Below are 15,318 nucleotides of genomic sequence, written 5' to 3' on the forward strand. Positions count from 1 at the left end.
CTAGAGGGCTCTGCCAAGGATGCCCATTGTCACCCTTTCTTTATATCTTGTTGGAAGAATCCTTAAGCAGAAAGCTGACAGTGGAAATGGAAGTAGGCACTATTCCAGGTATCAAGGTAGTAAGAGGGGTGGATCCTATAAATCACGCCCTCTTTGCGGATGACTCTCTCCTTTTGGGAGGGGCCTCGATTAAGATAGCAAAGGCTTTCAAAGAAATCCTTCAACACTTCTGTTTAATCATAGGAGCCTTGATCAATAAAAGAAAAAGTGTGGTTTATGGCTGGAATGTAGATCACCCAACTATCCTTTGAATTGCCTACATATTGGGATTCCCTGGGTATGACAAGTGGGAAAAGATCAAATATCTAGGCCTTCCCTTAACCTTGGGACCAAGCCCTCCCTCCCTATGGACTAAAGTAATTAGCAAGATAAAAGAAAAAATAGCATATTGGGGAGGCCAATGGCTAACAAAGGTTGGGAAGTTGGTTTTGATAAATGTAGTCCTCTCCTCCCTTCCCATCTTCCACTCTTCCCTTCTGCTAGCTCCTAAGCCTATAATAGAACATATCTCCAAACTCCTTCGGGACTTCATATGGAATGGGGGCAAGGGAAATCAGAGCAAGTTACATTTGGTAAGATGGGATATCCTAAATAGACCACTTCGGCAAGGTGGGTTACAGATTCAGGATCCAGGCTGAGCAAATCTAGCTCTTGGTGGAAAAATCATATGGCAATTGTATGTAGATAAAAATCATCCTGTCAGTAAGATCCTCTGGAAGAAATACCTAAAGGGAGGCTCCCTGGGAAACCTCACTACTACCTCTACTCCAACAGGAACAACAATTTTGAATTTAGTCAGAAGAAGCATCGACCATATACAATAGCATTTATACAAAACACCAGGTAATGGGTAGAGAACATTACTTTGGGAGGACACCATTCAAGGGAATTCTCCATTTGCCACCCTAAATTCGTGTAACGATTTAAAGATCTAGCTAGTAAACAAAGGGCTCCTCTAGCTGGCATACATATGTTCTTGGGACAGGAAAGGGAATTGGGCAGGATGGAATTTTTCAGGGGTCCCTGAACCTCTGGAAACACAAAAAAACTTGCTCTATGTAGCGCTTTCTAGCCTTGCCCCTATCCATCGTACATCCAAAGATAAATGGGGGTGGGGAAGAACCAGAATTTATACAACAGCTCAAGCATTCTACTCATTACAAGCCGCGCACGCATCTTTGCTGACAGTGAAGCTCTAGAAATCCATTTGGTCTCCCTTTTGCCTTCCAAAGGTGAATTTATTCACTTGGTTACTTATGCATAAAAGGGCACTAACATGAGAAAATATGAATAAAAGAGGCTTCCACGAGCCTTTTAGATGTTGCCTATGCACTTCTGCTATCGAAACCTCTTACCATTTATTGGTTGACTGTGTTTTCACTCAAGAAGTTTGGAAGATGGTTCTCCACAGACTTAGCGTACCCACCCCCTCCCAGATTTCAGTTGTTACTCTCTACACCTCCTAGGCAGACCAAAACCCTGAGAAAAAATCTAAAAACGCAGGATAGAAAAACATTTGGCAAGCTATTCCAAAATGCCTTTGGTGGAAAGTGTGGTTGGCTCAAAATGTGTGTGTTTTTAACAATGGGATCCCGAAATCAGTGGAAGTGACTGCCAAAGTAAAATCTCTCTTGTTGGAAATAAAAAATAATCTAGCTTTTTCCTTTACACTTTCTACAGAAGTCTCTATGTGGCTTGGACCCTGTGCACCAGGAGAAAGGAAAGATTCAATCAACAAACCAATGAAAGATCCTACTTGGCACCTGCGTCTCACTGCAGGTGACTTTCTTAAGTGGTGGCAGGGGACCCAAAAGGCACTATCTTCTTCGATGGAGTGTCCAAGGGGAATCTAGGCACTGCACGTGCAGGAGGATTGATTCTTTCCCCAGACAGATCGAAGAAAACCAGTTTCAGTTTAGGCCTAGGCATAAGTTCGAACAACGAAGCAGAGAGTTACAGCCTCCTAAAATCTTGCCAGAGTGCGAAGGGGTTAGATTACAAAAAAATCAAAATATTCGGAGACTCAGAGCTCCTGATAAAGCTCTTAAACTCAAAAGATTATTTCAGTAACCCAGCTTTAAACAAAAGCTTGCAGAGAATTTGAAACACTTTGAAAGACTTTGACATTGTCGCCTCATACTATATTCTGTGGGATTTAAACAAACAAGCAGACTCGCCAACAAATAAACACTACTTGCTATCTCAAGGTAACCTTACCCTTAATGGAGGACCCTGCTCGATTCATCCTTTTCCTTAGACAATCTTCAGAAGGTAGATCTACTTCTTAGAGGGAGAATGGTATTTGCTACCTTGAAAGTCACATTTAGGATCGTCAAGCAGCAAGTAAATGGAACAACAAGCACAAGGACTATTAAGCAAAAGAAACAGTACCAGAATGTACAACAGTAGATGGTAGAAGGAATAGCCACAGAAGGAAAAACAACCAGAATGAACAATAGCATAAGGTACAACATCAAACGGACCAAGGAGCAGAAGGATCTGCAGAAGAAGGAACAACACTCAAAGGAACAACAGAAACAAAAGGAATAGTAAACAGATTAAGGAACAACAGCAGAAAGAACAACAATCAGAAGGAACAACATCAGAAGAAACAACTTCAGAAGGAACAACAAGCAGAAGGAACAGCAGCAGAATGAACAACATCTGAAGAAACATCGGGCCAAAGGAACAACAACAGAAGGAACAACATTCGAAGGAACATCAGGCCGAAGGAACAACAGATCGAAGGAAAAACATCTGAAGGAATAGTAGGTCGAAGGAACAGCACTTGAAGGAATAGTAGGCTGAAGGAACAATAGTTTGAAGGAACAGCTTCCGAAGGAACAATGGGCCGAAGGAACAGCAGGCCAAAGCAACAGCAAGCAGAATGAACAATAGCAGAAGGAACGACAAACTTAAGGAACACCAAAAAGAAAAACATAAGGAAAAGGTCGCAGAATTTTCTCTTCCAAAGATAAAATGTAAGACAGAAAATAAGAATAGCCAAAGAACTCACAAAACTTTTGAATTTAAGCTTAGGAGAAGGGACTACCATCTGCTCATTCTCATTGCTCAGTTTTTAAAAGCACTATCGATTGTAATAGGAGCTTGCTCCACTTTTGGCAATAAATGCATTAACCGTTCCTGTTAAAAAAAAAAAAAAAGTTCTCGACTCATAAAAATGTTTAGATATTTGTATTGGTACCATAATTTTTCTTACTAGAATGAGTCTCCATTGTTTCAATAAAAAGGAGAGATGTTGGTCAATTTAGTACAAGACTTAGTTGATCCAGCTTCAAACTTTTCAAATAATGAGCATATGGAGGGTTTTTCCCATTTTTTTCTATATCATCTTTTGGATTATTTACTAGAGTGGGATTTATTGGATTATGGATAATCTATCAAAATTCGAAATTGAAATCAAAAGGATATCCAACAGTTTATCAAAAACATGGGTGCATTCAAAATATATGAGATTTAGTTCAAAATGATGATTGTAATACTTATAGAGAATAATTTCTCTCTTGACTATTTTGAAATACATAAGCCGAAAAGTATTGTAGAGAGGAGAAGATCTTCATCTTGGAATTTTTTCTTATGATTTTTCATCTCTAATTAGAGGAATGGGCTTGGATAGACTATTCAAAGTATGTTTTAAAACATGTTTTTAAAACACATAGGGAGTTAATGGGCTAGAGCTATATAGTCCCCTCTCTACCATGCTAGCTAAAATCTTCTTAAATGAAACCAAATCATCCTCCAATGTTATAATTCTTCATGTTTTAGTTAAGAGGATTCTCATGATCATTTTTTCATACAACTTGAAATTGTTCCTGAAGCTTCAAAATTTTCTCGTAAAGTTTCTAGAGCTTTATCACATTTTTAAAGGCTCCTTCAAGTTTCCATCAATTTTTTATAATCCATAAATAAAAGATAATGGAATGAACACTTGAGGACAAAAACGTAGTCCTTTTTGAGAGAGGAAAGTCCCCTTATAGGAGTAAGACCTCCACCAACCTAGTTCACATAAAATACACTAGAACATTGTGAAATGAAAGTGAAATTATACACTAGAGGCTTTTCCAATGTAGTGACCAACCATTGGATCAGTATGTAATGTAGAGGGATTATGAGAGAAATGAAGAAAGGACAACAACTAGGAAAGTGACGAAGCTAACAATTTGAAAGCCAAAGGGGGCATCCCCATCTATGGAGAATTTAATACTTAAGACCAAGGAGCTAGAGTACATAGATTCACTAAGAGGAAAGCCATCCCATCCATAAATAATACCAATACATATCCCATAGTATTCTGTCACCCCTTTTTACAATAATATTTTTTGGTGTCACCTAGAGAAAGAGAGCATATGAGTGATGATGGAGGGTTTGATTCCCTCTTCCACACTTTAAGTGAATCTGAACCCATGACCATGTGGAAAAGAATTTCCATTGATGCACCAAGTTTCATGTTAATTGATTAAGGGAAGTATTTTATGGTGTCTCCATGATTGATGACTAAGGTTTCAAGATTTCTTGTTGCAACTTGGGACACTAGTCTATAAGCTTTGAAACTATTTTTTTTTATAATATGAAAGTAACTTATATTGGAGAACGAGGTAGGATGGGTGAAATCTAATGATGGTCTTTCATGATAGTGTAAACTAAAACATGGAAAAATATAATTTGTTATGTTGGTTGGATGGTTTGATGTACTTCCATAATGAATTTGAATATGGTGTAAAAGGATGAAATGTAGGAAAAAGAAGTAGTTTTTGGAATATGCAATTTTTATTTGGAGAGGCTATGTATGACAATGTGAAATTTGATTTTCGCTAACAATGATGAGATATTTTCCATTCAAAATATGATGCATGTGTTTCCATTAGTACTAAATTTGAATACCTAAAAGATGGAATTTCTCTCTAAACATTTGTAGAATTGTAAAGAACACATTGTTCTTATGCACAACTAGGCTTTTCAAAATTTATGATCTTAATTTTATGTGTTTCTTAAATTATCAAAGTCATTATATCATTGATATTAGAAGGCATTTAGTTAGTGATAAGTAAATTGGTATTTAATGTTACCATTTTTTTTAAGGATTATAGATTCTAGTATATAGTAGCTCTCTCTCTCTCTCTCTCTCTCTCTCTCTCTCTCTCTCTCTCTATCTATCTATATATATATATATATATATATATATATATATATATATATATATATATATATATATATATATATATAAAGGTTTTGATATACAAAAATACAAAAGTATATTAAAAATAGTAAACAATCTTATTTTATTTTAAGTATACATTTGGAATCCAAATAGTCTACTATATATGAATTCATAGTTTCATGGAAAATGTATTTGTCTAACATATGTAAAAATAATGTCAAAAATAGAGATATTGAGAGGTATTATGAAAAATGGAGGATTTAATATAATGGCATCCCAAACCACTAGGTTTTTCATTCTAATGCTATATCTGAGGTAACTAACTTAGAAAAAAAATGCTCAAGGGTTATCATTCCTACCTACAAAAATGAAAAAATAAAGTTTAATTTATAAGAACATGCATCTTATCTAGGAATGTGTTTGTTCTTAAATAATTTCCATGCACTCAAGGAATGCACACACGCTCTTGGAACACATATGTGCTCTTAGAGTGGTGGAATAGGGGTTAGGAGGTGGGGATAGAGAGAGAGAGGAGAGGAAGAGGAGGGATGGATATAGCGGCATAGGGGCACACACACACACAATGTTGGGTGGGATGATGGGGAACAGATATAAAGGGAAAGTGAGTGAGGGTGAGGGGTAGAGTGGTGCAGAGAGAGGGAGAGGGAGATAATGGGGGAGAGTGAGCATGTGTATGTTAGAGAGAGAGAGAGAGAGAGATGTGGGAGAAAAAGTGTGTTATGAATCATGAACCTAAAAATGATATGAATCCAAAAATTGTAGTCCTCTTACAGGGGAAAACCTCCTCTCAAATACAATAATTGTCATGTTTTATTATTACAATGCCCTATTTTGTTCCCTGTTTACCCATTTCAAAGCCTCTTACTCTGCATTCTCATACCCCTTTTTGGTAAAATCACAGAAGAATGTGTACAATAGACATTCTCTTAAAAATTTAAAAGGTAAATGCTTATTCATGCCTAACATCTTCATCTATATGCTTTTTTTAGGCTTCACTGTTACTAAAAATGTTTCTAAAGAGGGTTATGAAGATACTGCATCCCACATGGGATCTTACAACCAAGTGAATGAGATGCATATAGATGTTGACTCGAAGACTTCCACCTGGGTTGTGATAAGTGGGAATCTTATATACCCTATCAAATTTCTCAATAAGGATTAAGTAAAGTGTGCCTTCATTATATTTCAATGGCGCATGGCCAAGATAGGAGGATTTAATATCTGATTTCTTCCTACACTAAATATGCAGTCTTCCTGGATTATCTTATGGAAGCAACCATAACTATTTTCTCCTATAGACGATTATGATCCATATCAATTTTGTTTTTATCTTGGCTCCTTCAAAGCCTATTTTTGTAATGTAAATATTATAAAAGACAAAGGATGGCTTTATTGGAAATATGTTGTCATAGATGGCAACATATGGAAAATGTGTCAAAAATGGCTTCGAAGATTAGGTTTCAGGCACAAGAAGAAGGATGAAGCTCATTATTAGTGGAGAATGGTTTAGAGAATTGGGAGCATATTTTAGAGTAAAATATCATCTCAGATGCAAATGGAACCCAGCTATATGGGAAGAGATCTGAAAGAGCTTTCTAGTGGCATGTAGAAGTTTAAAATGACTTCCTAGATTGAAATTTAGAGAAAGTCAAAGTTGTAGTACTCCTAAAGTCAAAATCACATAGCTAAGGAGGTTAGAGACCTTTTTGCCACTGCTTTAAGTTTGGAAAAGAAACTAATCACAATGAAGTCAATGGATGAGCCACAAATAGAGAGTGATGACACATGTGGATGTACAACATAGTAGAAAATAGGTTGATAATTGGCCACAAGTAGAGCCCACCTTCCATGCCATCCCAGTGGAGGTTTCCTGACGATATAACCCTCACAAAAGTTGAAGGAGCACGAAGAAGATCATCAGGAATATTTGGATCAACAATGATATGGAGAGGCTTCCTACTAGTCTAGACAGAGCCCACATAACACATAAGGCCACAATAGTTAGCCCGATGAGTGCATCAAAAAAAAAATTAAAAGGAGCCCTTAATTGTTCTAGCGGGATGGCATAGGACATGAAGACGTGACTTGAGATAGTGTAGTGGAAGTGGTTATTGGCTCAAGGTTAGGTGAGAGGACCCCACCCTAGTAGCTTAACCCACATAATATAGCTCGAAGGGATAACAAGGAATGAATAAGAAGAGCGTCAACCTGAAGGAAGGTTATGTAGTGCAAAGGAATTGACGAGGACCCTATGAAATTTTAACAAAGCATTTACTCACAAAAACAGGGCTTTGGATCTTTCTCTCTCCTCTCTAACAATGAGACAGGTGGTAGAACATTACTTGTTAATGATGATGTCAGTGAAGGTCCAATGGGAGCGGGACACGTGGAAGGAAGATTCAATATTTTTAGGTATTTGAATGGCCCATTTTTGAGTGACACATGGACCAATCATTAGACGAAACATGGCACATATGATGTTAGCATGACATCATCCCTTTAGTGACAGCCCATAAGATTAAAGAGCAGCATAAGCGGGAAGTGACGGGTTGACTGGGCATTAGGTAGATGTGGGCGGTGTCAGAGACAACTCAAACCAGGTACACAACAATTAGACAAAGGTGCAGTGGCAGACCCCATCAGGACAACTCAACCTCTAAATGAAAGCTCACTGATTTTTAAAGGTGTGTAGAGAGGAAGTACTAGGAAGTAGGCATCAGGCTTATGAGACATTATGGTAGAGTGACAACCAATAATATTGAGGAAAGTGGACCTCGCTTATAGATGAGCTCACTAAGAGGAGCCTGCAAGTTTGAAAAGGAGGAACAAACAAAAAGCGTTACGTTTGAGAGGTACGAGCTAAGTGTTGGCATGATATTACATGTAGTTGAAGACCAAGGGCATGGAGGTTTACAAAGGAAAATAAGCCCTTGTAGGCTTAAAAAAAGGTTAAGCACCTGAAGGCAACAGCATAGGTCACAGTGCCTAGTTTTGTAGGCAGAAAATAGGCTAAGGTGCGAGAAAAATTTGATAAAGGAATTTTTGGTGGATTTGGGAGCATTTTTTAATAAATAAATAAAAAAGGGCCGTGAAGTTTGATTTTTTTAGCATATCTAAATTTTGGTAGGAATGATTATTGAAAGGGTTTTTGGCGTATGATAAAGTGCATGGGCTTTAGCGAGATGAGTCTATAGCTTGAGCTAGCAATATTGCAATGTGTTTGAATGCATGGTTGAGTCAAAAGCCATTTTTAGTAGAGCCTTAGGGATTTGTCATGAAATGAAATGACAACTTTTGAAATTTGGCAGTTTTGGCAAAATAGTGGTAAACTAAAGTTAGAGTTGTAGTTAAAACTATAGTAATTTCCAAAAATGCTAAAATAAACCAAAAAAACTCAGTTTAACTTGTAGAAACAAGTGATCAAGGTATGATAACTTGGTGAACATATTCATAGGACATAGTTTGAACAGTTTAAATCCACAAATAAGGATTCATGCAAAAATACAAGAAAATCCTTGAAACAAAAGATATAAAGCCAAAATTCTTTATAAGCAGGCTTGAGTAAGCAATTTGGATATGCTTTTGTGTAGAGAGTCTAATTTGTGAGATGAAGCTATCAATGTTATCAGTAATCAGAGATTGATGAAGGTATTGGTGATTGAGGAGAAAATTGTTTTATTTTGAATGTAGAGGTGGCATTCATGGTTCTAGTATGAAAATGGATAAAAGATGAATCAGTGAGTGTAAAGCAAGATGTAGCTTGCAAACCATGGGTTGGCTCTCCTTCCAGTGGGTGATGGTAAATGTTTGGGGTTGTAGCTCCATTTAGTTGTAGTTGATAAATCAGGGAGTTGTAGCTTCATGTTGGTTGTAGTCAGAGAATTTTAACAATAAGTTGTAGCTTTCCTTGTGAAGGAATTGAAGAAGAATTTGAATAATTTGTGTGTTACATCGTGATTGGTAATATTACTTCATTTCATGCTCATGTGAATGAATATTTTATGGTTTTGTAATATCATTGCATAAGTGAAAGAAAATATTAATTTGTTAAAATTCCTACAATACTGATTGAGCCCCCTCTTAGTATTTTCCTAGATTCTAACAATCGGTATCGGATCCCAGTGTTGTTGCTGCGACAACGACTATCCAAATTTTTTTCCTAAGTCAATGTTGGAGCCTACCTGAACTGTCACTTCAAGCCCCTTAGTGTCATCATGTTTTTGTTTTTTTATTCTTATGTTTCTTCTATTTTCACATCCTCCTAGGTCAATGCTACCTAAGTCTTCTCACCTAACCCTTAGAAGGACTTGTGTTATCTTGTTCATGGTTAGGTGGGCTAGTTACTTTTATTGACTTAGAAACTAGCCTTTTCCCATGCACACACTTGAAAAGTACTCAAAAGCACACAAAAGAAAATAAAATCAAGAAACAAACGCTTTGAATGAAGAACCACACTTCTAGATCATAAAGAAATGCTCTTATGTTGAGTGCACTCCTTTGGGTCGAAGACCCTCCTTTAGCACACTTATTCATGTTGAAGACATGATCCCTCCTTGAGTGCATACCTTCATGCTAAAGACATGCACCATTCTTGAATGCATGCATGGGATTCCTTGTTGCATGCGAGTGCACTCCTAGAAAATAGGATCCCACTTAACTTCCTTCAAATAACTCATTCACTTATAGACAACTGGAAATTAGGCATGAGATAGTTTTGCATGTAAAATCTTTTAAATTAACCCAACTAATCATTCATTTTCATAATCACTCTCATCTGGGTTGGGTGTAGAATTGCGCATCAAGAAACTCTTCATCAATCTACCTTAGAAGTAAGTTTTGCATGTTCAATCTATTCATTTCCTGTTGATAATGCAACAAGATGATGGAGCTTAGTGGAAAGAAGTCGCCTTCACTAAGTGGGCCCACAGGCTATTTTTGGTGCAAAGTCTATTTTTAGACTATGTCTATTTTTAGACATATGGATCATGGTCTATGAGTTACAGGATGTTGTTTATGGATGATTGGTCATGTTGGGAAAAATAGATGGACTTCTATTTCTGGTTCACAGCGGAGTGATCAGAGTCTATTTTTAGACTATCAGGCTAAAAATAGAAAAGTCAAATATTATTGTCTCATAATAATATTTAGACTATAAACATTATCTTATCCTCTTGGAGCACTTCAGTTTGAGCTACAGATGTGGTACATGTAGCTGTCAGAAGGAAATATGCTTTCTTTGTGGGTCAGTTGAGCTATTGCATGTAGGACTTCAGTTAGAACTCAAGCAGTTGAGTTTGGTGGAGTTGGATGTGGAGTTGATGGAGTTGTGTTCAGTTTGACTTGGTTAAACTAGTTGTATTTAGTCTAACTGCAAATAGACTAGTGATGAGTTGTGTGAATTAATTGTTAAATTAATTCACTAATTATTAACTCATAAAGCAATTAAAGAATACATCAGTTAACTGAGTTGCATGTCAGTGCATGTACAGTTCAGTGGAGAAAGGTGTTAGAGGTTGAGATTGCTATCAATTGTGACTATAGTTGTGGATGAGATCTTGCACAATAAATGGGATTGATTTATGCCAATTAGGACTGCGCAGTGTGGGCCAATACCAAGGAAATTATAGCTTGTGCTCACGTGATTTTCACTTTGTATTGTGCAGTAGAGGCAGGAAAAGCAGCGGAGGAGATTTTGAACCTGTGACTTGTTCGGATCTGAGCTAGTTTTGTCTGTAACAGGTGGAGATAGTACTGAGTACTTGTGAGGAGTATTGTACTATGTATTTTTACATGTTATCAATCATTATAATATACAGATAGTGTGGGGTTTTCAGCTGTATGCATTCCCTGGGTTACATAATGTGTTAATGTGCGCATGCGATTGATGTTTCATTGTTTTTTATGCTGCTAAATTGATGATCAACGTAGAGGAGGTTATGTATTATGCATGTATTCCACAATAGTGTATAATCGGGATAATCTCTGTGAATAAGTGTTTATTATTCAAAATTTCTACATGGTATCAGAGCTGTTTATCATCAGATCTATTATTCAGAAAGTGTTTACATCTTATTTCTTCAGGCAGAGTCTGTAATCAGGCCAGGTAGCCTCTGGATTCATCCTTCCTTTGGTAGGTGAGATATCTGGTAAAAGCCCATACAATCAATCCATGTATGAGAAATACTTTGTTCTCACGAATTCTAGATCAGAGGTGGTCGAGTTTGGAGCTGGTGGAATTCAAATTTGCAGCAGTGTTTTCTTGGTATCAACGTGGCCATGTCTTTCAACAGATTGCGATTGGAGTATGCTCTTGAGAGCATCTCGAACTATATTGCATGGAAGGACAGGATGGACGTAGTGTCGGATGATAATGGGCTGAAGGAGTTCATAGAGGCTGAGGTCCCAAAGCCTACTGATATTGCGCAGGTTGATGCTTGGCAAAAGAAGACAACAAAGTGTCGAAGGATTCTGTTGGAGGGCATGAAGGATCACATTGTGTCCAGCCTGCATGGTAAGGCTTCTCCATACATGATGTGGAAAGTGTTGATAGATCTATTCCAAAGCAAGAGCGATCAGAGGAAGCTAGCGCTCAAGGATAAACTCAGAAACATCAAATGTGAGAAGGGAGACAGTATGCCCAAGTATCTCACAAAGTTCACTCAGTGCAGGGATGAGCTGGGAAGTGTGGGGGTGACTGTCGATGATGAGGACTTGGTGAGCTTGGCTCTCCTTGGTCTTCTGAAGAGTTGGCATTCCTATCAGGACTCTGTCAATGGTCGGGAGAAATTGCCAGGATGGGAGAGACTTTGGTCAGATCTTGTGCAGGAGGAGATCGGGCGGAATACTAGGGATGGATCTTCATCAAAGGTAACTGATGAAGAAAATTGTGCTTTGGCTGCCAAAGCAAAGAAGGGGAAGAACAAGAAAGCTTCTCAGTCCGGTGCGAAAGGCAAGAAGCAGGACATGTCCAAGGTGAAGTGCTTTCACTGTCACCAGCACAGACACTATGCCACAAATTGTCCGCAGAAGAAGAAGAACAAGCAAGCTGCTGGATCTGCAGCAGGAGAGGCTCTAGCCTCGCAGTTTGAGCTTGATTTTTCATTGATCGCATGCTTGGTTTCAAGTGTGATGGGATCAGTGTGGTTCTTGGACAGTGGTGCGTCTTTTCACATGACAGGAGATCGAGATTTGTTTTCTGATCTGGAGGAGAAAGATCTTGGAGTGCACATCGAGATGGGCGATGATGGTAGATACAATGCGACCGGTATCAGTACCATTTCCTTTGAGAGGGAGTCTGGTAAACCCTTCGTATTGAAGGAAGTGATGCATGTTCCAGGATTGAAGAAGAATCTTATCTCTATGGCGATGTTAGAAGACAAGGGATATGATGTTGTTTTCAGCGAGGGAAAGGCTTTCCTGTGCAGTAAGACAATTGGAGAAACCCGGAAGATAGGGGTTCGAGTGAGGAACCTTTATTAGTTGCATGTAGATGGCTGTGCAACAATGGCATGCAAGGTAGAAGGATTGGTGAGCTGGGATGATGGCGAGCTGTGGCACAGGAGATTGGTTCGCCTTCACCATGGAGCCTTGAAGATACTGCAGCAGATCACTACAAGGCTTCCTAAAGGCACTCTTGCGCAGTCAGATCAGTGCAAGGGGTGTACTTTGGGAAAGTTTGTGAAAGCCACCTTTCACGAGAAGGATAGTCACGCCACGACGATCCTTGAGAGAATTCACACAAACGTGTGTGGACCTTTCTCAGTAGCTTCGACAGCAAAACACAGGTATTATGTGATCTTTGTTGATGATTTCTCTCGTAAGTGCTGGATCTTCTTCATGCAGAAGAAGAGCGAGACATACTCAAAGTTCTGTGAGTTCAAAGCACTAGTCGAGAAGGAGTCAGGGAAGAAGGTGAAGGCTCTTAGGAGCGATAATGGTGGTGAATACATCTCTGACGAGTTCAAGGATTTCTGTAAAGCAGAAGGGATTCGAAGAAATCTCATAGCTCCCCATAACCCACAGCAAAATGGGGTTGCTGAGCGGAAGAACAGAACGATCGTGGGTGCTGCACGGGCGATGTTGCATGATCAGGGCCTACCCCTTCACTTGTGGGTAGAAGCATGTAATACAACAGTTTATGTGCAGAACCGTTGTCCTCATAGGATACTTGGCATGAGTACACCCGAGGAGGCTTATTCTGGTAAGAAGCCTGATCTTTCTCATTTGAGGATTTTTGGTGCTAACGTTTACATGCATGTGACGAAGGATGCCAGGAAGAAGTTAGAGCCGATCGCAGAGGTTGGGATATTTGTGGGGTACACTGATACGCCCCACAACTATCGTGTGTATTTGCCAGACAGTGGCAAGACTGTTGTGCGACGGGATATAAAATTTCGGGAGGAGAAAGCCATGAAGTGTTTGCTTGAGAGGGAGCCACACTTGCATGCAGATGAGGAGCTATTCGTTCCTAAAGATGAGCTTCAGGATGTGGATCAGCCACAGGACGAAGTTCATGGAGTGGAAGAGATCACTCATGCAGCGCCAACCATTAGAGGGCGAAAGTGCTTGATAGAAGCTGAGCGACTGGCTCAAGATGCAGAGAAAGTTGTAGGACCACCTACAGTCCAACGCAGGCACAGACAGTCACCTGATTGGTACACTGGATACATGGCTCTTGTGAGAAAATGTGTTGTGACTGAGCCATCCTCTTTTGAGGAAGCTGTGGAGGATCCCGCATGGGTAGACACCATGGTGGAAGAGTATGATTCGATTGGCAGAAACAGTGCATGGGAGATTGTCCTAAGACCAGAAGGGAAATCAGTGGTGGGTTCGAGATGGATCTACAAAGTTAAGCAGGCAGCTGACGGGAGTGTGGAGAAGTACAAGGCAAGATTTGTTGCCCGAGGCTTTTCATAGATAGAGGGGATCGATTATGAGGAGACCTTTGCACCTGTCGCAAGGTATTCTTCCATATGGATGATTCTTGCTCTCTCAGCGTAGATGGGGTGGCACATTCATCAGATGGATGTGAAGACTGTGTTCCTCAACGGAGTCATTGAGGAGGAGGTGTACATTGAGCAGCCCGAAGGTTTTGAGATCTTCAGCAGCGAGTCGCATGTGTGCAGGCTCAAGAGAGCGTTGTATGGGTTGAAACAAGCACCACGTGCTTGGTACACACGGATAGACAATTATTTCACCGGACTTGGATTCTCCAAGAGTGAGGCGGATCCTAACCTATACCAGATTGTGGTGGAGGGTAAGTTTCTTATCATTGTACTTTATGTAGATGATTTGATTCTAACGGGTGATGAGCTGTTGATACTTTCATGCAAGGATGATCTTGCTAAGGAGTTTGAGATGAAGGACTTGGGCCTCCTTCACTATTTCCTGGGATTGGAAATCTGGCAACGTACTGATGGACTATTTATTTCTCAGGGTAAGTATGCTCGGGAGATACTGGAGAAGTTCCACATGCATGGCTGCAAGCCTGTTGATACTCCTCTTCCTGGAGGTTGGAGGAAGGAGGATGCCACTGTAGCAGAAGAAGTGGATGCCACTGTTTATCGACAGTTGGTGGGGTCACTTATGTATTTGGTCAATACAAGACTCGATATATGCTATGCTGTTAACCAGCTTTCACAAGCTATGGTTAAGCCAACGAAGCTCTTCTAGAAGGCAGGCAAGCATGTATTGTGTTATTTGAGAGGCACATCGGGATATGGATTGTGGTACAGACAGGAGGATGAGGTGAAGCTATGTGGCTTCACGGATGCAGATTGGGCAGGGAGCCCAACGGATAGAAAGAGCACATCAGGAGGGGTCTTCAGTATCAGGTCGACAACAGTTTCTTGGTACAGCAGGAAGCAGAGATCCGTGGCACTCAGCTCAGCAGAGGCCGAGTATATGGCAGCAATTTTGGCTGCATGCAAGGCTATATGGATGAGGAAGACCCTGGTCGGGTTGTTCGGTTCTCACTTGGAGCCTACTGTGATTTACGGTGATAACCAGAGTTGCATTAAACTCTCGGCTAATCCTATATTTCATGATAGACCTAAGCA

This window comes from Pinus tabuliformis, chromosome J (genome assembly GCF_031772625.1).
Source record: "Pinus tabuliformis cultivar Carrire ecotype Pingquan chromosome J, CPIR1, whole genome shotgun sequence".
Taxonomy (NCBI): domain Eukaryota; kingdom Viridiplantae; phylum Streptophyta; class Pinopsida; order Pinales; family Pinaceae; genus Pinus; species Pinus tabuliformis.